This window comes from Odontesthes bonariensis, chromosome 6, assembly GCF_027942865.1.
Source record: "Odontesthes bonariensis isolate fOdoBon6 chromosome 6, fOdoBon6.hap1, whole genome shotgun sequence".
NCBI classification, from domain to species: Eukaryota; Metazoa; Chordata; class Actinopteri; order Atheriniformes; family Atherinopsidae; genus Odontesthes; species Odontesthes bonariensis.
The window spans coordinates 5,604,485-5,628,413 of NC_134511.1; positions in this window are offsets into that span (position 1 = coordinate 5,604,485).

Genomic DNA, 23,929 nt, shown 5'->3' on the forward strand with positions numbered 1-23,929 from the left:
CGTCACAAAAACATTTTTTCCCCCTTGCAGTTGGACTTATGAACACTTCATAATCACCTCATAACCTGCCCCAGTCACTTTACCATCATTAAAACTGCACTAATGAAGCTGCACTGTTGTTGCTCTGTATATTGGTTACTGTGTATTGTTGTACACACCTTGTACATTTTATATTCATATATTTTTATTCTTTATTTTTTATTATCATATCCTATGTAACATGTTTGCACCTTACGCCGCAGCAAATTCCTAGTTAGTGAACACTGTTCACTAACAATGGTAATAAAAACGAATTCTGATTCTGATGAGCTTTCTTTCCAGTCAGTGTATTACTCTATAGCTCTGTTTTCAGTGAGAGCAAGGGCAGCCAATCAAGCATCGGCAACCGAATAGCGCCACCACCTACCTGCATTTCATAATGAGGTTGCCAGATAAGCTCTGAAACGACGCCAATAAGGGAAAAAGACGCATTCTAAACCCAGCATAGTAACAGCTGTTTCAGGGAGCCTTTTAGGGAGGTTCTGAGCCATTACAGACCCAACCAATTTTTTTTGGGCTACATATCACATCACAGAACAAGGATTAATGCCCCATTCAACCTTTCTCCATCACCTTTAAAGTAAAAAAAAAAAAATACCATTTTCATAATCACTTGCTCACTTTAAATAAAACGCTCAGCAGTTAATTTTCCATGTGTCAAATTAAGTTTCAAACAAATTAACGAATTGCGGAATTAAGTTTCGTTGCATTTTAGAGAAAATTTTTCAATTTTTCTGGGAATAGTGTTTGCAGAATTTATGTCAATGCATGGTTCTAGACTCTTTATGCATTTTTTAAACTGCCTACCACAAGTATTAAGAGAGTGCAATCCTAATCCCCGATAAATAGAACAATATAAAGTCTACTACTTTGTCTCTGGCCAATGCTTATTCTGAACTTCAAACCTAAGATTCACACGTGGCATCCTGGTGAAACTAGAAACCTGCAGTCGTGTTAAAAACTTTGTCTCTGGCCAATGAGAAGCCGAAACTGGTAACTGAGCAGTCGGCAGAGGCAAATGGGAAGATAACTACTCATTTAACCCGGGTGATCACTCACACAACAAACCTTGCTAGTCATTAGATCATCCATTGCCTCTGCTGGGCATTAGCATCATGAGGCAAAGCATTAATTCAATTCAATTCAATTCATTTTTATTTATATAGCGCCAAATACAACAAATGTCATCTCAAGGTACTTAGATAATAAAGTCCAATTCAAGCCAATTGGAATTCAATTAACTGTAATCATAATATCATAATGAATTGGATTATTCATAAAATAATCTAATTCGTTCACATCTAGGCTGGAAACTAGCATACCAAGACTTTGAACCTACTGGATAGGTGACTGCTTGTTACTCTCATGTGAAAGCTAGCTAGAGTAGCTCCTGATTAGGCTTGTTTTCTTTCTCGTTTAGCCACAGATTGCGTCCCACTGTAAAGTTAATTCAATATTATTCAGTAGAACAATAGGTAACGTGTCTGGTGATGAGAAATTTAAGAGCAAAGCAAATCAAACTTTATCAAATCAAACTTTATTTATATAGCACCTTTCATACTAAAAAAGCAGCACAAAGTGCTTTACATAATAAAATCAATAATCAAATCAATTCATGCATAAACTCACACACAACATCACACCGACAACCACACTGCACACATACTACCCCCCACCACCCCCATCATGAGCAACATCAATATCAACATTAAAATCTGGCAAAGCAGAAATCTTCACAAATTTGAGGTAAAGCAGATGCAGCACAGCATATTGTGAAGTCTCAAGAAGACAAAAATGGAGGAGCTGCACATGTGCACTCTAAGCTGGGAGTGATGGAGAGATGTTTTCAGAACTGGGTTGCCTAAAAAAAAGTGCCAGGGCTGTCTTTTTCTGAACAGGCACCCAAAAAGAAGTGTTTTTTTTTTTTTTTCCCAAGTATAACCTGTTTTAAGGTACATTACAAGTCAGGGAGGGAATGTTTTATGTTTTGTTGTGAAGGCGATTTCTGGTTTCTGCTAAGCCACAGGGCCTGTCTGGAGTAAAGCAAATTTTATCATCCACAGCAGTCTGCAAGGGTCCACTGGGTCCCTGTGCGGCCAGCTGCACATTTGTAATCACTCAGTCTACACGGTTACAAATACAGCTTGCCTTATGCTTGCTTAGATCAATCTCCCTTGAGGAAAAAACATCACACCAGACAAAGAAGGAGCAGGAGAAACTTTGCCGGAGAATCTGTCGTACGCACACCCCAATTATGCACTTTAGACTGATTTCATAAATGAGAAGGGTCAGCACAGCTGATCCTAAAGGTATTATATGAGCACATCTGCAGAGTCCCGATTGGTTTGTGCAAATGGGCAAACAAACTGTTATGTAGAGTGCTGAATGCACACACAGGGGACTACAGTGACACTATAGGCTGCATGACGCTGCATGGCGTGCGATGTGTAGGATCCCCCACCGAGTGGTTACCATGTTGAAGCCTGATGCTAACTGTTGCTGGTTGTACTCGCTTGATAAAATGCAGATAACACAAAAGTTAGAGTACTACGGTTAACATGACAGAAAACCACGTACCAAGCCTTTTATTTGTGTTTTGGCAACATTAATGTTAAAGTAGCATTTATGAAAATGTGGGCTGCACTGTGGTGTAGTGATTAGCAACACTGTTTAGCCTCGTTTCCACTATGCAGTCTGGTACGGGTCGGTTCAGAACGGTACGGTACGGGTCGGGTCGCTTTGGGGTCAGCTTGCGTTCCCACTGTACAAAGGGGACCCTCAGGGGCGGGCGGACTGCGTGCCAAAGCCTAAATAGCAAATAACAAATAACATCCATAATTTGGAACCACCTCCAAGCTCCTTCAGCTTAATGCCACACTGGCTCGCGGTCCGGTTGAAACCACTCTCTGCCATTTTTGTAGCAATCAGCTGGAAAACTTTTTGGTTTGGCACAGCACCATCGAGCTCCCGCTGCACAGCCTCCTCACCAACAACGGAGAGCAGAGCCTGGAACCGGTCCTGTGTGCTCGGTACCCCAAGCAGAAGGGTTACAGACATGGTAACGGGTTCCATGGGACCGGTACGCTTTGGTGGTAGTGGAAACACTGAAATAAGCGAACTGTTCTGAACCGACCCGTACCGGACTGCATAGTGGAAACACGCCATTTGTTTCTCCAGGTGCACCCGCGTCCTCAGACAGTCCACCAACCTACACGTTAGCTTCACTGAGGATTCTTAATTGACCATCGGTGTTTTCCCTGTTTATCCCGTGATGGACTGGTGACACACCCAGAGTGCTTGGAACGACCGTCTCTTCCCTAATAACAGCTGGCATCGACTCCCGCTTCCCTCCTCGGATGTTATGTTATTGTTCAGATAGTTGTGTGAATACTGCTGGCTGTGAAACAAAGTGCCAAATGAAGATGATAAAAATCTTTGCCTGTGTTCGAAACCGCATACTGCATACTTACATACTGCATACTGATCGATCAGACAGTATGCAGAGTGTTTACCCACAATGCATTTCGCTCCTGCCCGAGCCGAGCTGACTTCTCTTAAGCTCTAAACTCTGTAAACTTTAGCAACATTTGAAACATTTTCAGGTGAGAAAGTAGTCGTTTAGATCCCCAACGTGTTGAAAACCTGGCAAAATACCGGTTATTTACAATTTTGTTCCCACGAATTCGGCGCTACTAAAGCTAGCCGCAGTGAGCAACGCACTTCCGGTTATTTTCACAAAATAAAATACCCGTTGCCTTTTATCATAGGGAAAGCCATTACAATACAATTGGTGCTTTTGTTTTGAAAACAGGAAGTGAACCTACCCTCGTTGTAGCTAGCTTGAAACTGCCGTTTTGACAGGAAATGACGATCGGCGACGTCACGTTACGTTGCATCTTGGGTAGTTTGAGTATGAGTAGTAACCTCATGATGCATACCCAACATTTCGGAGACTCTAGTATGCATCCGGGAACTTCTCGCTTACTCAAACTCGCATACTAACTCAAAAAGTTAGTATGAGTAGTAGGAGAAGTATGCGGTTTCGAACACAGCCATTGTTTGCTGAAGTGATATTAGCTACATGTTAACATTTAGCATATGATTAGCTTCTCTCACAGTGTTGAGTTACCTGAATGCTACAAGTCTTTACATCGGCTCCCGGGCAGATACAGAATAGATTTTAAAGTTCTGCTACACGTCTACAAATCACGGAATGGTTTAGGTCCAGAATACATGAAGGACATGCTAGCAGAGTATAAACCCAGTAGAGCTCTGAGATCTGCTGACTCAGGTCAGCAGAACTGAAATCAGCCCCAACCGTAAGCACTTTTACATCCAGGTTAAAAACATTTCTCTTTCCGTGTGCTTATGGTTGAGTTTATATCTTTCTTTTTCCCCTCTTCTTTGATTGCTTTTAACTGTGTTTTTAATTTTTATTCTATTTTTTTCTCTTTAAATTGCTGCTTTATGCTGTTCTTTTAAATGCCTTGTCTTTATGTAAAGCACATTGAGTTGCCTGTGGTATGAAATGCGCTATATAAATAAAGATGCCTTGCCTTGCCTTGCCTTACTGCACCACATACAGGAATAGAGGTTTGTTTTTTTTAACTCGGAGCTGATAATTATGGTCCCAGAAAATGTATCTATAGTTCACAGAATTAATATTTTACAGTGTTAGACATGAGGGGCTGTTTGGGAACACAGCTAACAAACAAACACTGATATCACAACAGAGGTAAACAAGCACAAAGATGGTCAGAAATGAAAAAAAACAAAACAAAAGTTGATGATTTTATGTCAGTGAAGTCATAACACTGACACCTAATTAGCTTCCTGATACGCATTGGTTATCTCGACACCCCTTGTTGTCATATAGAGGTGACTTGAGTGTTGACTTTGGCACAAACCTGACAACTTCCCTGCTTTCAGAGTATAAAAAGCACCATGCTGCAGTGTCCTGTAGAGGCCATTACCACAGGTAGCCCAGCTGGCTGAGGCAGCTGAGAAATGGCTCTGGGACCTGCCCATCTATCACAATCTGCCCTTCTTTTTTGGTGGAGAATCCATCACCTAAGATTTGGCCCGGAGTCAGTCCCTCACCCAGGTAATTTTCAGCTGGGGATGGAAACTGAGCTGGGTCAGGACGTGAGGTTTTACTCATGAAAGTGACCTCAAAGGTAAAGTGAGAAGCAACTGGATGGACAGATTTGCCTCCTCTCGTTCCTTTTACTTTGACGATAGTAGGCTCAGATACAGGCTGTTTATTGCGCTTATCTATTAAGGTGTGTTGTTTACCCTTTAATACTTCTTGTAGTGAAAAGAATGGACGTTTTTGTCATTAAAAAATCTAAAATTGATCCGTCCCTCTCTACGATTCCCACTCTCTCCCCATCTTCAGCTTGGTTGTATTTTATATAAACCCCTGACCTCACTATCTGCTCCATCTGGACATATCAAAGATTGCCAATCTTGTTCAAAGAGTGTTTCCCCCACAGGCACTGTACTAAGACAGCGGAGACCTATTCACATAAGCTGACCGTGTCACTGGGTGCACCGCAAACATTTCAGAATCCTACATGCTTTTTGCGGTCTCCCTCTGTACTTTTAAACCCAGAAGGGAACACGGAGAGCAAATTGAAAAGGAGACGAATGGTCAGGACCCCGGGGAGGTTACATTTATCAACAGACTCATTGTGATTTAAGTATCTCAGGTGCCATTCAGATTGAGCGCCTGGGTAGTATAAAGCCTTTAAGGGATCAGAATGCTCGAAATGAACTGGGTTGTACAATGTGTTGTTTGACTGCAACATGCTGTCAAACCTGCTGTTGGCTGATCCGTTCTGACTCTCCAATTTCTCAGCAGTACTTCTGCCTTTTTCCTGTAGTGCACATCTCTTTCACAACTCATTACTAGGGCTGGGCGATATATCTATATTTAAGATATATCGATATATTTTTAAATAAGATATGGAATTAGGCCATATCGCATATATCGATATACAGACATCCCAAGTTCCAAAAACTAATTTCAGGGAGATGCTTATCGAACACCCCCCCCCCCCCCCCCCCATTATACCTATTTTATTTTATAGGCTAATTTTATTTAAGATATTTTATTTATTTAAATGTGCACCTTACGGAGCTTTGTTATACAGTGTGTATGTTTACATTTTATAGTGAGTTTTCAATAAAACTACTCGTATTTGGCTTTGACTGAGCATTTCATTTCACAGCTCTCACTTTGCGGAAAAAATATCGGGATATATATCGTATATCGATTTTCAACCTAAATATATCGAGATATGACTTTTGGTCCATATCGCCCAGCCCTACTCATTACTGTGCTCTACTTCTGTAAACACTTCAACTTATATGTTATATTAAAGTATTTCATTATAGTTAACTAGCTCTCAATACATTTTGTGTCCAAATTGATTTGTTTATGACTTTATTGAATAAATGTAGATTTAATCTGCATGTACTTCAGTTTTGTCCCTAATTGCAATATTTGGGTGAAGTAATCTGTTAAGATTTGGGCAAGTTAACTCACGAGTTATCGTGTTAACTCATTTATTATTTAACGCAAATAACTGTTTTATCGCGAATTAACACTGTTTTTTTTTTTAATTATTTTTATTTTTTGGGGCTTTTGTGCCTTTAGTGGATAGTAATGTTCAGAGAGACAGGAAGCAGGGGACAGAGAGAGGGGGAACAACACACAGCACAGGGCTGTCTGATGTGGGACTTGAACCGGGGCCAGCTGCAGCGAGGACTATAGCCTCTGTACATGGGGCGCCTGCTCAGCCCACTACGCCACGGAACACCCCTGTTTTATTATTATTTTATTATTTTTTGTAAAAGTCTGTTGCTCACAGGCTTTTATTTTGTAAAAGTCTGTTGCTCACAGGCTTTTATTATTGTAAAAGTCTGTTGCTGTCTGCTGCGGAACCAGAAAAGAAAGTAATCGGCGGATCCACCAAACATGGAGAAGGGTACGGAACTTTTACTCGGCCATTTTCTTTTTAAAGTTCTTCCAGAATATCCAAATATCACTTAAAGGCAAAACACACAACTGATAGCAGCAAGTCATTCAAGGAAACAGACAGTGGAGCGAGGCTTCTACATAAAAACTACAGAAAGATGCTGATGTTAAAAGTGTGTTTGCACAGCAAATGTTATGGCACTTTCACTCATATGGCAGCACATTTAAAATAAAACTAAATCCTAAAAGCTATACACTACTTTTGAATTCATTTTTGGATTTTGCGTACAAATGCGATTAATCATGATTAATCAGATTAAAATTTTTAATCGTTGCCCAGCCTTAGTTAAGATCTACCAGTACAATCTCTCAGAGTATAACAGGGGTATCCATTGAGCGTTCTGTTGTATTCATAAGGCACAAAGAAAACGCAGCTACACCTTATTCATATAAAAATGCCCTGGGTCCATTAAAATGCAAAAATAATCTCTTCATGAAACACACAGCGGTGTCTCAAGGTTCCATAATCTTCATGGTTGAATAAATTACTCATCACATAGACATTAGTCATTAATCTCATATATTCAGTAATGCAGCTGTGCGTGTAAACACTGAAATAATTACACACAGAGGGAAGATATACTGGTGCCATAAAATCTGACATGGAATTAAATCTGAAATTGGATAGTTCAGTGTTTGGTCATCTAAAGACAGAAAGCTTTTGATATTCTTTACACACTTAGATATCCCAAGGACTCAACATAAACTCCTTTTCTTCAAGCCCAGAGTATTAAAATATGACCTGGTATGAAGAAGGAGACGAGGAAGCGAGGGGGTGGATGAAGGTGTAGGTCCTCCTGTGAGGCTCATCTGGGACATCCTGTCATGGCTGTGGAGAAGGAGACTCTGCGTTGGTCATTGACTTAAGACAACTGTGGACCGTCAGATGAAGGGAGGGAAAAGAAGAACAGAAGAGTTGATGAATGGCTATAAAAAGGGATGAGTAGGGTAGTGAAGTGAGTCATGAAGGGGAAGAGAGAAGAGGCTTGGATGGAGGACAAGGAAAATTATATATGGATGGGAGATAGAGGAAAGATGGATGGATGGATGGATGGACTGGTGGATGGATGGATGGACTGGTGGTTGTATGGATGGATGGATGGGTGGATGGATGGATGGATGGATGGATGGATGGATGGATGGATGGATGGATGGATGGACTGGTGGATGGATGGATGGATGGATGGATGGATGGACGGACGGACAGATGGATGGATGGATGGGTGGAGGATAAGGAAAATTATGAATAGTTTGGAGAGAGGATGGATGGATAGATGGATGGATGGATGGATGGGAGAGAGAGGAAAGATGGATGGACGGATGGGTGGATGGATGGATAGATGGATGGATGGATGGATGGATGGATGGATGGATGGATGGATGGATGGATGGATGGATGGATGGGAGAGAGAGGAAAGATGGATGGACGGATGAACGGATGGATGGATGGATGGACGGATTGGAGAGAGAGGAAAGATGGATGGTCGTATGAACGGATGAACGGATGGGTGGTTGTATGGATGGATGGATGGATGGATGGATGGATGGATGGATGGAGGATAAGGAAAATTATGAATAGTTTGGAGAGAGGATGGATGGATGGATGGACGGATGAACGGATGGGTGGATGGATAATAGCAGTTGATGACCTAACTTAAGAAGTTTGCTTATTTTAATCGAGCCTTTTGTTTTCATAGAAAAAAGTTTAATAAATAGTAGAAATGTATGTTTTTAGGGTTTACTGTAATTTCCTATGATAGTAAACAAGTATTTTTAGAACTTACCATCAAAAGTTTTACTTGCTGAAATGCTTTAATGACCTCTTATCTCAGATCTATAGCAATATTAACTAAATAAAATAATCACATTTAGTCAGATAACCATACAGTCGTGGTGTCATTTCTGTATAAAGTGCTGGAAACTGGTAGTGAGACATATGAGGAAAGATGTTTTTAATTCCGTCCAGTCAACCATTTATACACACCGAGACACCGAGGGTGTGGCTTCCTCTCCATCACCACATAAAGAGTTTCCTTAGGGACCCGCCATTCTCCACAATGCTCTTAGGTAGCTGATCACATTTACAATAAGCAGCAATATGAAGGTGATGAGGTGTAATTCATTTGATGTGTAAAGGGTCAACGAGCCACCATACTTTTCAGAATTATTGGCTGCCAACAGGCTGCAATTGTTCTCTGATGTCTCGCCAACTTGATTTTGCTCCAAAACCAATAGTTTTGCTGTGAGTGCGAAATCAATAAGAAGTTGATTGCACCTATTCAAAGCTTCCTATTGTGCCACAACTTTCATGTAAGAGAGATCAAGACTAAGCACCTTCAAAATTGTTTGGGAAGCATGTATGCATTGTTGGAATTATGTAACGAACATATCGATTTTTCACAGCTTGTTTTCCATTGCTGTGATCTAATTTGCATTTGTACCACTTTGTTTTTCTGTTTTTATCCAAACTTTATTGCTGCCCTACACTAAAGTAAAAAGGAATCCAAGCCCATTACTCTGCATTCAGTCGGTCAATATAGAATATATATCAACCATACATCTCATCGCGTATTAACTGAGCCTCCAGCTCAGCTTCTGCCCACAACCTTATGCCTCAGGGCAGACGGATCATTGCACAGAAAATAAAAGGCACAAACCTTGGGAGCAAAACACAATGAATGGCCTCTCTTTCCCCTTTCTACAGTGTTTTCACACCATCTGTAAACCTAAAGAGGTATAGTGAGACTTTTACTCCCTCCTTTTGCACAAATGAATCTGCAGGGACCCATACATTACTTAATTCCCCTTAAAATAACCAGCCGCTGCAGTGATGTTGCAGTAGCAGGGCGCACATACAACAACATCAATCGCTGATTGTAGAAAATAGATGATGTTGGTCGAGCACTCACCTGCCGCCAATTCTTCTATCTAATCAATAATATATTGACATGGCTTTGGTTAAAAAAAAGTCCACAGTTCTTGAAGAAAATCGTTTGTCAAGGCACTGTGAGCAACAGCTTTCACCATCCAGAGTGGAGGGCGGAAACAACAGGGGAAACATAGACTTTCTGTTGAATAATGCCGTGTTGTTGTTATCCGGGGCTATCGGAGGCTTATAGGAAGCTTTCTACACACGCTTCTACTGGGATGACGTCATCGACGCTCGCCGCGCGCCGCTGCAGCACAGCTCATTCACTCCATGCTCTGACAGTCGGCTAACTTCACACGGAGTATGCTGCTGCTAGTTTTGTGCAACATGGCAGGATTTTTTATACGCAATAACGTACCATGTTACCAGCAGCAGTAGCAAAACTGCTGCGGCGGCGTGTATCATTAGAAGCGTGTCTACAAAGCCCCCAATAACAACAACACGGCAGCTCTGAGCTAACAGTGCAACAGTACGCGTTCATTCAGTCATTGATCTTAAAGTATTGGTGAAATAAAGACAGATAATGCCTTATTTAGAGGCTGTGTTGTCTCTGTCCTGTTCTCTCCCGTTATATGGATATACGCCGATCTCCAGTGATCTAAATATCTTCTGAAGTAATCCGACTTTCACCAAACTGTTATCGGTGAGTAGATGAACGTATTTTATGCCAGAAATGAGGTCCAGGCTTAAAAAAACAACTAACTTCTCCTTTAATGTGATACAAAAACTAATAATGAACATGGTTGTGAATCCTTTCAAAATCAAGAAGCAGAAAAAGGTCCAGGTTTAAAAAAAAAAACGAACTTCCCCTTTAATACTTACAGATGGAAAACGAGCCTTTAGAATTAATCCCTAATTTCTTAAAAAAGACATTTTACTGCCTAAAAAAAAATGATCAAACATGCTCAGTAACGATATAACAGTAGAAAAGGATTAAAAATAACAAACACGGTGACAAAAATCAATCTAAGAAAACATTGTGTAAACATGCCTCAAACGCTCCCGGTCTCCAGTTTATTGAAGAAAGAAATCACCAGTAACACACCTCTCAACGTCTGCAACATTATCATCATCTTTGTGGATCCCAGTTTGGGGGATTACGATCAATATTTATGAGATGGATGTCTATCTTTACCAGCAGGCGAAAACAGTGGAATAAACAATTCATAATCCAAGCCTACTGGCTACAAAACACAACATGATAAATATGCCAGTCTAAGCCCTTCCTATTTGAATGAGCTCTCTCTGACATTTCTTACTGAGACATAATGAACTGTATTTCTTACTGGACAGTAAAATAGCATTTAACCAAAATTCCACTTGAAACTTTTTTCCAAGCTATTTCTAAAAGCATAGAAACATTAAATACATGCCTTTAAAAAAAAGCCCCAGGACTATTTCAAACCCTGTCTAATTTATTCAGTTGAACAGCTCAACTCTCTGGTATTCTGCAAAGTTTTAATCTTCATGAATATTCTGGTGTCAAACTCAAAAATCATAAAAAATAGGGGTTTTTTTTCCCCTGGTGTTAATTGAAATGATTTTTTTTTTTGGTGAGATAGTGTTTCTTTAACATAAAAGTTTATGTAGATATATTGCTTTTGACTCAGAAATGCCATTCTGGTGATTAATAAGCGTGTGTTTATCAGCTTTTTGTCGCAGTGATCTGATTTCTTGTGAATGCTTTTAAAGGCAGGAGCTCTGCACATGGAGGCTGCTGCTGATTTAGAATTAGTTTCTGTGCCATTCATGAACAAAGTATTTTAAAATAGGAACAGAAGATGACATAAACTGTAAACTGCTGTGGCAACGGTTGGACTTAAAATTGTTTCAAGTCTGCATTGGTTGTTGACACAGAAGGGAATTTGAAAAGTAGAAGAAATTAAGTGTTTGTGGAGTTAGAATAAAGTAGGCTTACCAGACCTTTTGGCATTTTGACTGGAGGCTAAACTAATTTTACAGATTCTAGTGTGATGCATATAAAGCTTTCGCACAGTATGGTAAGGTACGATATTCAACTAGGCATGGCTTTTTGATGGGTCACCGATCCTTTCTTGTGCACTTTTAGGCTTCTGTGGACTGAGAAGCTGCATGACTGCTACTTAGCCCAGAGGATGAGTTATACTGACGTGCTATGCTTGATGCCATTATGGAACAATTTGATATTTAATACATTTATTTCTTTCTGAAACATTCGCGGTCCAATACTTGTCCTTAGCTTTGAGGTTGAAGACCCTTTTGTAGGGGTATCAACTACTTTTGAGTCATGAGACTTCAGTTTAAGTGACGCAACTTTGCTGACGCTGTGACGCTTTGCGGTAAGACGTGTTGCATCACTTCCTGTTACCTTGCTCGTGCACTGTGGAATTTCTTGCTCCGCTTGGAGTACTGATAATCACTTTATTTCGATCTATAACTTACACAATTTTGCATAGTTAAACTCTATAGCTTACCGTTCTGTTCTAACACACTCCTACAGATCTTTAATCTTTATTCTCACTTTTTAGCGGTGTGTCTGGTTCTCTAGCGTAGCATGGCTACCGGTTCTCTTCCTCCTTCTCCTGCTTTCACCTGCTCCGTGTGTCAGATGTTTAGTTACTCCTCTGCCTCCTTTAGCGATAATGGTAAATGTAACAAATGTAGTCTTTTTGTAGTTTTGGAGGCGAGGTTATCTGAATTGGAAGCTCGGCTCTGCACTGTTGAAAATCAACCGATAGCGAGCCAGGCCCCTTTTGCCAGTGTGGAGCCACCTAGCGTAGCTAGCTCCATTAGCCGCCCCCAGGCAGAACCCGAGCAGCCGGGATTACATCGTGGCTGGGTGACTGTCAGGAAGAGGCATAGCTCTAAAGTCAAGCCCGTTGTTCACCATCGACCTGTCCACGCTTCTAACAGATTTTCCCCACTCAGCGACACACCCGCTGAGGACAAAACCCTGGTAATTGGCAGCTCTATAGTCAGAAACGTGGCATTAGAGGCACCAGCGGCCATAGTCAAATGCATTCCAGGGGCCAGAGCGGGCGACATAGAATCCTATTTAAAACTGCTGGCTAAGGATAAACGTAAATATGGTAAAATAGTTATTCACGTCGGCGTTAATGACACCCGGTTACGCCAATCGGAGGTCACTAAAATTAATGTTGCATCGGTGTGTGATTTTGCCAAAACAATGTCGGACTCCGTAGTTTTCTCTGGACCCCTGCCAAATCTGACCAGTGATGACATGTTTAGCCGCATGTCGTCTTACAATCGCTGGTTGTCTAGATGGTGTCCAGCAAACAACGTGGGCTACATAGATAATTGGCAATCTTTCTGGAGAAAACCTGGTCTGATGAGGAGAGACGGCATCCATCCCACTTTGGAAGGAGCAGCTCTCATTTCTAGAAATATGGATGAATTTATTTGCCACCCTAAAACATGACAACCCAGGGCTCAGACCAGGATGCAGAGTTGTAGTCTTACACACTTCTCTGCAGCTTCCCACCTGCTGCTACCCACCCAATTGATTAACACAAAAGGAGCAAATCCTCTTGTGCAAAAAGAAATTATTAAAACAAAAACTTTAACTGAACAAAAACATCAAACTATTAAATGTGGTTTGCTGAATATCAGATCTCTCCTTTCGAAGTCTCTGTTAGTGAATGAGTTGATTTGTGATCATCATATTGATATATTTTGTCTTACAGAAACCTGGCTGCAGCAGGAGGATCATGTTAGCATTAATGAAGCAACTCCCTCTGACTGTTTAAATGTTCACGTTCCTCGAACCACAGGCAGAGGAGGAGGAGTGGCAGCTATTTTCAGATCAGGGTTACTCATCAGTCCCAGACCCAAGATTAGTTTGAGCTCTTTTGAATATCTGATTCTCAGTTTTTCCCACGCAAAGTGGAAATCCCAGAAACCTCTTGTGTTTGTTGTTGTGTATCGTCCACCTGGCCCTTATTCTGAGTTTCTGTCTGAATTCTCAGAGTTTTTATCCCAGTTAGTGCTGAGTACAGATAAAGTCATTGTAGTGGGTGACTTTAATATTCATGTAGATGTTGAAAATGACTGCCTGAATATGAACTTTAATTCTATATTAGACTCTATTGGATTTTCTCAGAGTGTTCACGGACCGACTCACTGCCTTAATCACACCCTTGATCTTGTTCTGACTTATGGCATTGAGAGTGAACAGTTAACAGTGTTCCCTCATAACCCTGTCTTATCTGACCATTTTCTGATAACCTTTGAGTTTACATTACTTGACTATACAGTTTCTGAGAAGAAATTTACATATAGAAGGTGTCTATCAGAGGATGCTGTAACCAGATTTAAAGAATTAATTCCATCATCCTTTTCTTCACTGCCATGTGCAGATATGACAGAGGACGACTACATAAACTTTACTCCAGCAGCATTTGACTCTCTTGTTGACAGCACTATAGTTTCAATGCGTACAGCACTGGACAATGTTGCCCCTCTGAAAAGGAAGGTAATCAGTCAGAAGAGGTTGGCTCCTTGGTATAATTCACAGCTGCGTGCTTTAAAGCAGACTGCAAGAAAGCTGGAGAGACAGTGGCGTTCCTCTAATTTAGAAGAGTCTCAGTTAGTCTGGAAAGATAGTTTAACAATGTATAAGAAAGCCCTTCGTAAAGCTAGAACTGCTTATTATTCATCATTGATAGAAGAGAATAAGAATAATCCCAGGTTTCTTTTCAGCACTGTAGCCAGTCTGACTAAGAGTCCGAGCTCTGCTGAGCCAGTTATTCCTTTAACTCTCAGCAGTGATGATTTCATGAGCTTCTTTATTAATAAAATTGTTTCTATCAGAGAGAAGATTGATGGAGTCCTTCCCACTATTATCAGTGATGTATCATCAAGTACAGCAGCTTTAGAAGTATCTTTAGAACCTGATTTGTATTTAGACGGCTTCTGCCCAGTTGATCTCTCTGAACTAACAACAGCAATAGTCTCTTCTAAACCATCAACTTGTGTTTTAGACCCAATCCCAACCAGACTGTTCAAGGAGGTTTTCCCATTAATTGACACTTCCATATTGGATTTGATCAATCTGTCTTTGTTGACAGGATATGTACCTCAGACTTTTAAGGTTGCTGTAATTAAACCTTTACTTAAAAAACCTACTCTTGATTCAGAAGTGTTGGCTCATTATAGACCTATATCCAATCTCCCTTTTATGTCTAAAGTTCTTGAAAAAATAGTTGCAGCTCAGCTTTGTGATCATTTACACAGAAATAATTTGTTTGAAGAGTTTCAGTCAGGATTCAGAGTGCATCATAGCACAGAAACTGCACTGCTGAAAGTTACCAATGATCTCCTCTTAGCCTCTGATAGCGGACTTGTGTCTGTGCTTGTCCTGTTGGATCTCAGTGCTGCATTTGATACGGTCGATCACAGTATCTTATTACACAGACTTGAACATGTTATTGGGATTAAAGGAACTGCATTAGGCTGGTTTAAATCATATTTATCTGATAGGTTTCAGTTTGTTCTTGTAAATGAAGAATCTTCCTCACACACCAGAGTAAGTCATGGAGTTCCCCAGGGTTCTGTGCTTGGACCGATTCTTTTTACTTTATACATGCTTCCATTAGGTAACATTATTAGACAGCATGGCATAAATTTCCATTGCTATGCTGATGATACTCAGCTGTACTTATCTATAAAACCAGATGAACCCAATAGGTTGGTCAGACTACAAGCATGTCTTAAAGACATAAAGACCTGGATGACTCAGAACTGTCTGCTGCTAAATTCAGACAAAACTGAAGTCGTTATCTTTGGACCTGAGCGTTTCAGGGAGAAATTGTCTAGCTATATAGTTACTCTAGATGGTATTTCCTTGGCTTCTAGTTCTACAGTGAGGAACCTTGGAGTTATTTTTGACCAGAACTTATCATTTGACTCGCATATAAAACAGGTTTCTAGGACTGCCTTCTTTCACCTTCGTAATATTGTTAAAATCAGGAACATCTTGTCTCAGAGTGATGCAGAAAAACTAATTCATGCATTTGTTACTTCAAGATTGGACTACTGTAATTCTTTATTATTGGGCTGTCCTACATATTCTCTGAAAAGCCTTCAGTTGATCCAAAATGCTGCAGCCAGAGTTTTGACGAGAACTAACAGCAGAGATCATATTTCTCCAGTTTTAGCTTCTCTTCATTGGCTCCCTGTTAAATTCAGAATAGAATTTAAGATTCTTCTCCTCACATATAAAGCTCTTAATGACCGAGCTCCATCATATCTTAAAGATCTCATTGTAAGATATTTTCCTAACAGAGCACTTCGTTCCCAAACTGCAGGTTTACTTGAGGTTCCCAGAGTTTCTAAAAGTAGAATGGGAGGCAGAGCCTTCAGTTATCAGGCCCCTCAATTGTGGAATAAGCTGCCAGTAAATGTCCGGGAAGCAGACACCCTTTCCACTTTTAAGACCAGGCTTAAAACTTTCCTTTTTGATAAAGCTTATAGTTAGGGATGGCTCAGGTGATCCTGAAACATCCCATAGTTAAGCTGCTATAGGCCTAGACTGCTGGGGGGCCTCATCTGACACACCTTTCCTCACTTTACTCTCTTTATGTATATGTGATATTATTGTGGTCATTAACTCGTGTTTCCCTGTTCCAACAGATATCCTTTGAATGGTGTTACAGTGCCGCCGTCGCGGTGGCCCCCTGCCCCCCTCCCCCCCCCCCTTTTTCTGTCTTCTCAAACCCCAGCTGGTCGAGGCGGATGGCCACCCTTCCTGAGTCTGGTTCTGCCAGAGGTTTCTTCCTGTTAAAAGGGAGTCGTTTCTCTCCACAGTCGCCTCAGGCACGCCGCTCAGGCCGGGAGATTGGACCGAAAAACTAAAAGTTTTCAGTGCAATCTGTTGGTTTTCTTAGCTAGGAAATTGTTTTTGAATTGGCTCTATATGAACGAATTGGATTATTTTATGAATTATGATTATTATTAATTAATTGAATTCCAATTGGCTTGAATTGGACTTACTATCTAAGTGCCTTGAGATGACATTTGTTGTATTTGGCGCTATATAAATAAAAATGAATTGAATTGAATTGAACGAGTCATTAGTCTTAAAGTCCAAGTCAGGTTGACGTTCTTTAAAGAGGACATAATATATAGAAAATCACTTTTTTCATTGGATGAGAGCATATACTTTGAGGTGGACACCTCCTCAGAAAAAACACAAACCCTGGTATTTTGTTTTAGACCTCATAGTAAGACGACTGATGCTGCCTTCACTGTACCATGAAAAAGGAGAGTTGAAACTCTTTTGCTTTTTGCTTTACTATTTACATCAGTTATGTTGTCTCTTTAACAGTGTTGGGTAAGTTACTTTAAAAATTTAATCTGTTACAGTTACAAGTTACCTTGTTTCAAATGTAATTGTAGTGTAACTTTTTGGATTACTTAAAAAAAGTAATGTAACTAATTACTTTTGGATTACTTTTACCTATTTATGGTATAGGATAATCTGTATATTATATGTATGATTCCATCTGTATTTATCACATTTATTTATACCATGATATTTTTCTTTTCATTGTACTGCCATAACTACATTAAACATTCTCTGCACATCCATGCATTTCCCTAGGTAATTGATCTATTCTGCACATATCTATTAACCATCTTTCCTTACACTAGCTGTAAATAACTGCATTTTATCTCTAAATACTGCATGCTATACATCTGCACGCGTTACACTTGATAAGATGCCAAACTGCATTTCATTAATACATGTGCAATGACAATGAAGTGCTCTACTTTAGTAATAAGCAAAGTAAGACTTTTACATCACATTTTATTTTTCTTTGCACACCCTTGCTTGTGTGTGTGTGCCAGTACTTCCGGTGAAAACTTCCGGTGATTTGACAGCTAGCGCGTCAGGTTAGGGCCAGTGGCCGTAAACAAAGGTTAACTTATAGCCGAGAAGAAAGATGATAATATAACGTAGCTAAAAAGACTAGCTTTCTTCTTCAGTAGCCTTGATGCTTAATGCTTACCAATTTAGCAAGCCTAGCAGCCTCGTTGCTAATGCTAGCCCCCGTAACGTTACCAACCATACCCGACGTCAAGGAGTTGGCTGAGCAGGTTATGGAAGGGCTGGCAGAGTTCATAATGGGTGAGTGCAGGTTTCATTCACTTGTTTTCATTCTTTCACAGGATTGATTCACTTCATTGGTTTATCCGATTGCTGGCCGCCGATCCATTATGTGTCTGGGTTTGTGTAGGTTACTGATCATGGTTGTTAGCTCGATAGTCAGGTTGTGTGATGTGTGTGTGAGTGTGTATTTTTTCTATGGGTACATGCCATTGACTGTATGAGCGGTCTGTGCTCGTTTTTTTATTTTTATTTAATTAGATTGGAGATACTAATTAATACTGAGGGGGGGCTGGTCCCGGGGAAAATTGCCAGGGCCGATTTTTTTCCCCAGTCCGACCCTGCCGCTCTGTACTTCTGTCACTGCAATAACCTTGCACAAATTGTAATCCTGTTAAGTAACCCCCATTCTCACTGAATGTAACTGTAATCTGAGTACATCGTTTTTGCTTGTACTGTAACAGATTACAGTTACTTTTATTTTGGATCCTTTTACCGTAACGCCGTTACATGTAATCCGTTACTCCCCAACCCTGCTCTTTAACTAAATAAATAAATCTGCAAATAATGCTCTCTTATTACCTTTTTAATGCTTTATATCCCAACAAAGAAACCTCACTTCTAATTGGTGTTTCTTAAATTTTTCTATTATTCGTCAATCAGAAATTCAGATTTTCCATTTGTCACGAATGCACCAGCCGTACAGCACCAATCGTTACTAAAACGAGCATCCGCAAAATATTGTCCGTAAAAGCAACATTTCCTAATGTTGGCCACTATAAACCTAAACAAGACACAGAGGAATGGAGTGACAGTGAAGTTTTATAAGGCCGATCTGTGATGGAAGCATTACGATGTGTTTTCTCGGTGGTGTTATTAACTGGTCAGTGGCTGTTTCCTTCTGTAGTGCATGTTTTAACAACTTTGGCAGTTCACAACACATGACTCGTGATGTGAAAATGAATAAAAAGAGAAATCAGTATATCTACCAGCTGTCTTTCCATCGGCTGCAACACCAATCTGATCTGATGTTGCCTCATTTTAAGATCTAAAATATTAATAACCACAGGATTATTTATTGTTTCTTGACACTTTAAGTCTATATAAGCCTGGGGCATTATTTACTGAAGCAAACATCATCATTGACTCAAACCAAAGACTCTATTTTTGCTGAAAACCGGTCGATTCCCAGTACTTAAAAAAATCCAGCAAGTAGTTCTGAGCCTAATCACACTCAGTTCCATTGTGGGTAACGGTTTTCATGTTGCATTTGACGGAAAGTAACAGCCGGCACTGCTTCAATAAAGCCTCTGTTTGGTGACACATCTAATCGGCTACAGCAACATTATCACAATTAGTGGCAGCTGACATCTTTATTGTCGACTCCAGGCTTATTAAACATCTTTGTTTCCGGGCTGGTAATCAGCACCCGTGGCTGAGAGAGGCGAGTGCCGCTTCCTTGTGTACATGGGAACAACGGAGGCTGTCGTTTCAATATTTCAGAAGTTTTATTTATTCATAACCTCAGAGATGCTCCCGGAAATGAGAGCACACGAGGGGAAGGCTAACAAGTCGAGACAAAAAGGGATGAGGCGGTGGGATTAGAGAGGACAGAGAGATGCATCACAACAGTAAAGGAGGTGCGGTGGCACTTTTCTACGAATAAGAGAAACTCCTGAAACGACAGATAACAGCGAGGAACAGCGAGTGTTTGGGGAATAACGGATTATTTAGACAGAGAGAACAGTGTAATCCTAACTTTAACCCTCATACCTGATTTAAAACACAACTTAATTTCTGAAAGGGGACATTTTTGTCCCCTTTTAAAACAACTTAAAAACATATGTTAATATTTTACTACCAAGTATAACTACGATAACTACCAAGTTTTCAATTATTTTCAAAAATTTACCCCTTTAAATACTGGTTTATATGATGTAAACGGCCATTTCTGTAAAAAAAAAAAAAAAAAAACTCCACAAAAACTGCTATATTTTCAATATATGGAATGCAAAGTGGAATTATTGAGTGGGCATAATTATGGCCTAGGATATGTTAATGATTAGCAACAACATTGATTTTTAGGGATTTTAATTTTTTTTGCTATGTCCCCGTGGTGGCGGCCTCTGTGGTCGTTGGTGGGCTGGCTCCCGGTGTGGACAGATCCCCAAGATACCGTTTCCTCACTTCAGCGTCAAGCCAGATTTTAATGTTGATTGTTGTTGATATTTATGTTGCTCATGTTGGGGGTGGTGGGGGGTAGTATGTGTGCAGTGTGTTTGTCGGTGTGATGTTGTGTGTGAGTTTATGCATGAATTCATTGATTATTGATTTTATTATTTAAAGCACTTTGTGCTGCTTTTTTAGTATGAAAGGTGCTATATAAATAAAGTTTGATTTGATTTGATTTAAAAAAAAACTCCTTAATTTCTGAAAAGGGACATTTTTGTCCCCTTCTAAAATTATCCCCAAAATACCATATGTTATTTTTTTTTCCACTTTTATTTTCCATAAATCTTTTCTTCCACTTCAGTTCTGATCATAACCACCAAGTTTTCAATTATTTAAAAAAAAGTAACCCTTTAAATACCAGTGTATATGAGGTAAACAACAATTTCTACACAATGAAAAATTGCATTGTATATGATGTGTGTTTGAAATTTGAAAAAATAGTAAAAAATGCACTACTGGACCAAATATGATGAGTATCACTATCTACAGTGTGAAATTAGAGGAGACAGTACACCCCAAGTGTACAAAAATGTCCCCTATCAGGGATTAGGGTTAAGAAAGCACCAGCCGCATTACATTTGAATTCAGGGGAGATATTACCAGAACTAAAAAAAAAAGCCGAGAATAAAACCTAAAATAAATCCAATTTAAAGCTGAAGTTGAAACCAGGAGAAAAGTCCGGTTTGTGGGTAGCAGTTTAGCATAGTCATAACTGGCAGGTACCTTCAAAAAGAAAAAGGAAAAGGGATTTCAGAGCCTTAAGGGGGTTGAAATGTTCTCTTGCCATTTTGTTCATCTTATCTTCCGGATGCTCGGCTCTCGCCTGTCACTCCTGATGTCCCCGGCTGGACTTTTGACAGTAGATTATGAGGAGGACGTGGAGATGAAGGCGCGAGCGGCATGACTGGCACGACCTCTGCGTTTCAAACACACGTTGCTTTGCAGAGTCTCGCATTTTCCCCTGCTGGACAATGGCAGGAAACTCGGGGGACCCTTCATTACAAAGTGATGTGCCTCTCTGTGAAGGGGCTCCGCCACCTATTCTTTATTTCTTGTGACTCGGCCTGTCACCGGCCGGCCTGCGTTCGGTATCCGGCGTGTGTGCGCAGGTGGAGTATGAGCTAACGTGAAATGAACAATCAAAAAGAGATCAGAGGAGGTGATATTCCCCTGCCTGGTCCTTTTCTCTCAGAATGTCAGCCTGGTAATTCCTTTGCATATATCAAGTGATCTGAGCTATGTAAGTGTCTATCATAGCCAGAGACCTTCTTTTGGTAATACATCATCTGTGGCATATGCAGCGCTTCATACAGACGGCAGCTTTTGTTAGGATCTGAAAGTGAGATGAATGGGACGTCCAAAGAGAATGTCATATTAGAGAGAGTGTGCATGCGTGTGAAGTTAAGATGAATACATGGCGACGATTCCACCCCGGGTTACATCTTTGCAACACATTTGGGACTCAGGGCGCAACTTCTGAGTGGTGAATCTTACTCGCTGTATTATTTACTGCTGCAGGAATTAAAGCCGCAAACCTTCTAGTTTAAGGTTGTTTTACTGATGTAAGTGCTCTTAAAAAATTAAGGTTGTGGTTGGAATTCTTTCTCTTTTTTTCAGGTTTTCTGGTTCAACCCTGGAGGCCCACAAATGTGTAGCCCACTGATCGCTATCAGAAAGTTCACTGAGGAAACTTAAGTTTCCAGAAGTTTGCGCACTGTTACAAAACAGTGAATGTTTTTTTTTTTGTTTTTGTTTTTTTTTGGGGCTTTTTATGCCTTTATTAGACAGGACAGCGTAGAGAGACAGGAACCAGGAGGCAGAGAGAGGGGGAACAAGACGCAGCAAAGGGCCATCCGATGCGGGACTTGAACCGGGGCCAGCTGCAGTGCCAGGTGTTGTTCTGTACTGAATCTACTGTGAGACATTTGTTAAGCTCATGTCCAGACTTTCATCAGTCTGAGCCCCCCTTCATATTAAAGCCAGTGATCTGTAAACCTGTGAAAAAAATAACAAAATACAGATGAAAAGGAAAGGAGTTGAAAACACAGAAATGTGTAACAGCAGAAGAAAATCATAAAGACGAGCAGAGGAAATATGACTTTTTCCACAAAGCAAACCAACAGTCAGAATTGGTAAAGATATTGGAAATCCAGGGCAGGAACCCCTTACACCGAACCTTGAGGAAATGACTCTAATTAAGGCCTTCAGTGATGTTTTAAGATAGTTAGGCTTGGTGGGTGGTAGGGACCGATACGATACCGATACTTGGATGCATTGCATTTGCCAGACGCTTTTATCCAAAGCAGGTAGGCAGGTAGGGTAAGGGGGTCTTGCCTAAGGAACCCTACTGGAGGTAATACCTTTCATGCAGGGGATTTGAACCCAGGTCACCTGGATCTGAATACTTGCTGATACTTCGACCACAAAAAAAATGCAATGAACTGGAAGACAGGTTTCGATCTCACTAGCCTAACCACACTGTTCCTGATTAGCTCGACATCTCCCCGAGTCCCTTGCAATATAAAAAAATACAACAAAAATGACAAACCACCCTCTGATCGCGGTCTTCATGCAATAAATTGGTATCGGTTCATGGTATCGGGTAACTTTAACGAGTATATTAGAATAGTATCTGCCCGATAACCGATCCCAGTATCGGTGCATCCCTAGTGGGTGGTTTTAATAACTACGGCCTCCAGAGAAAGCCAATGCTAGAGGCACTGAAATATAAAGCAGTTTGAAATTTGAATGAATTTATGAAAACATGACACCACATGAGCCCAGATGTGGTGTGAAGGTCAGGTTGGACTGGACTGGACTGTTCATTAACATCCTTTTGTATCACATTAGGCATATTCCCACTGTAGGAACATTCTTTTCAGGAACGGGGCCGTTTTTTTCCCGCATTCGCACATACAGGAACTCGGGACCACGGCCCTCAAATCCTGGAACCATTTCAGCTCCTTCTCCTCAGCTGGGTCTGTTCTGGTTTCCATAGGAACACATCTGACGGAGGTGTTTGGTGGTCGGTAGCTCCGCCCCTTGTCATGTTGTCAGGCTGAAATGTTTCCTCATACGACACGGACACAACTTTGGCGTGTTTAATAAGTTAAACCTCCACGTGGTCTCCTTTGTCTGCTGCGCTCTGCTCTCCTTCCTTCCTTCATGAAACCAAGAAGTATGGCCTGCGCTCCATCCTTCGTCTCCTGACTCTCTCTGTGAGCTCTTCCAGCCTCCATGTTAGACACCTGATGTGATCGTCCATGATTAATATCACCATCATGCAGACCGTGAACGCGGTGGCCTCCCCGCTCTCCATGTTAGCTTCTTGGTGCTGTTTTTTTCTTCTCTCCTTACTTTTAGCGGGTTTTGTTTTGTTGTTTAAGTAACACGTCGCTGTCGCAGACGGTTGCGTCACATCAGTCCCCATCAAGGTCCCGACTCATGTGGGAATGCAAACTGAAACAGTTCCCCTGGGGAAGGGCAGCTATTAGAACGGAATTCCAGGAGGACCGTTCTTAGAACCGCTCTGTCCGAATGCAGCTATTGTAACCCACACTTTTTTGTAATTGGGTCTTTT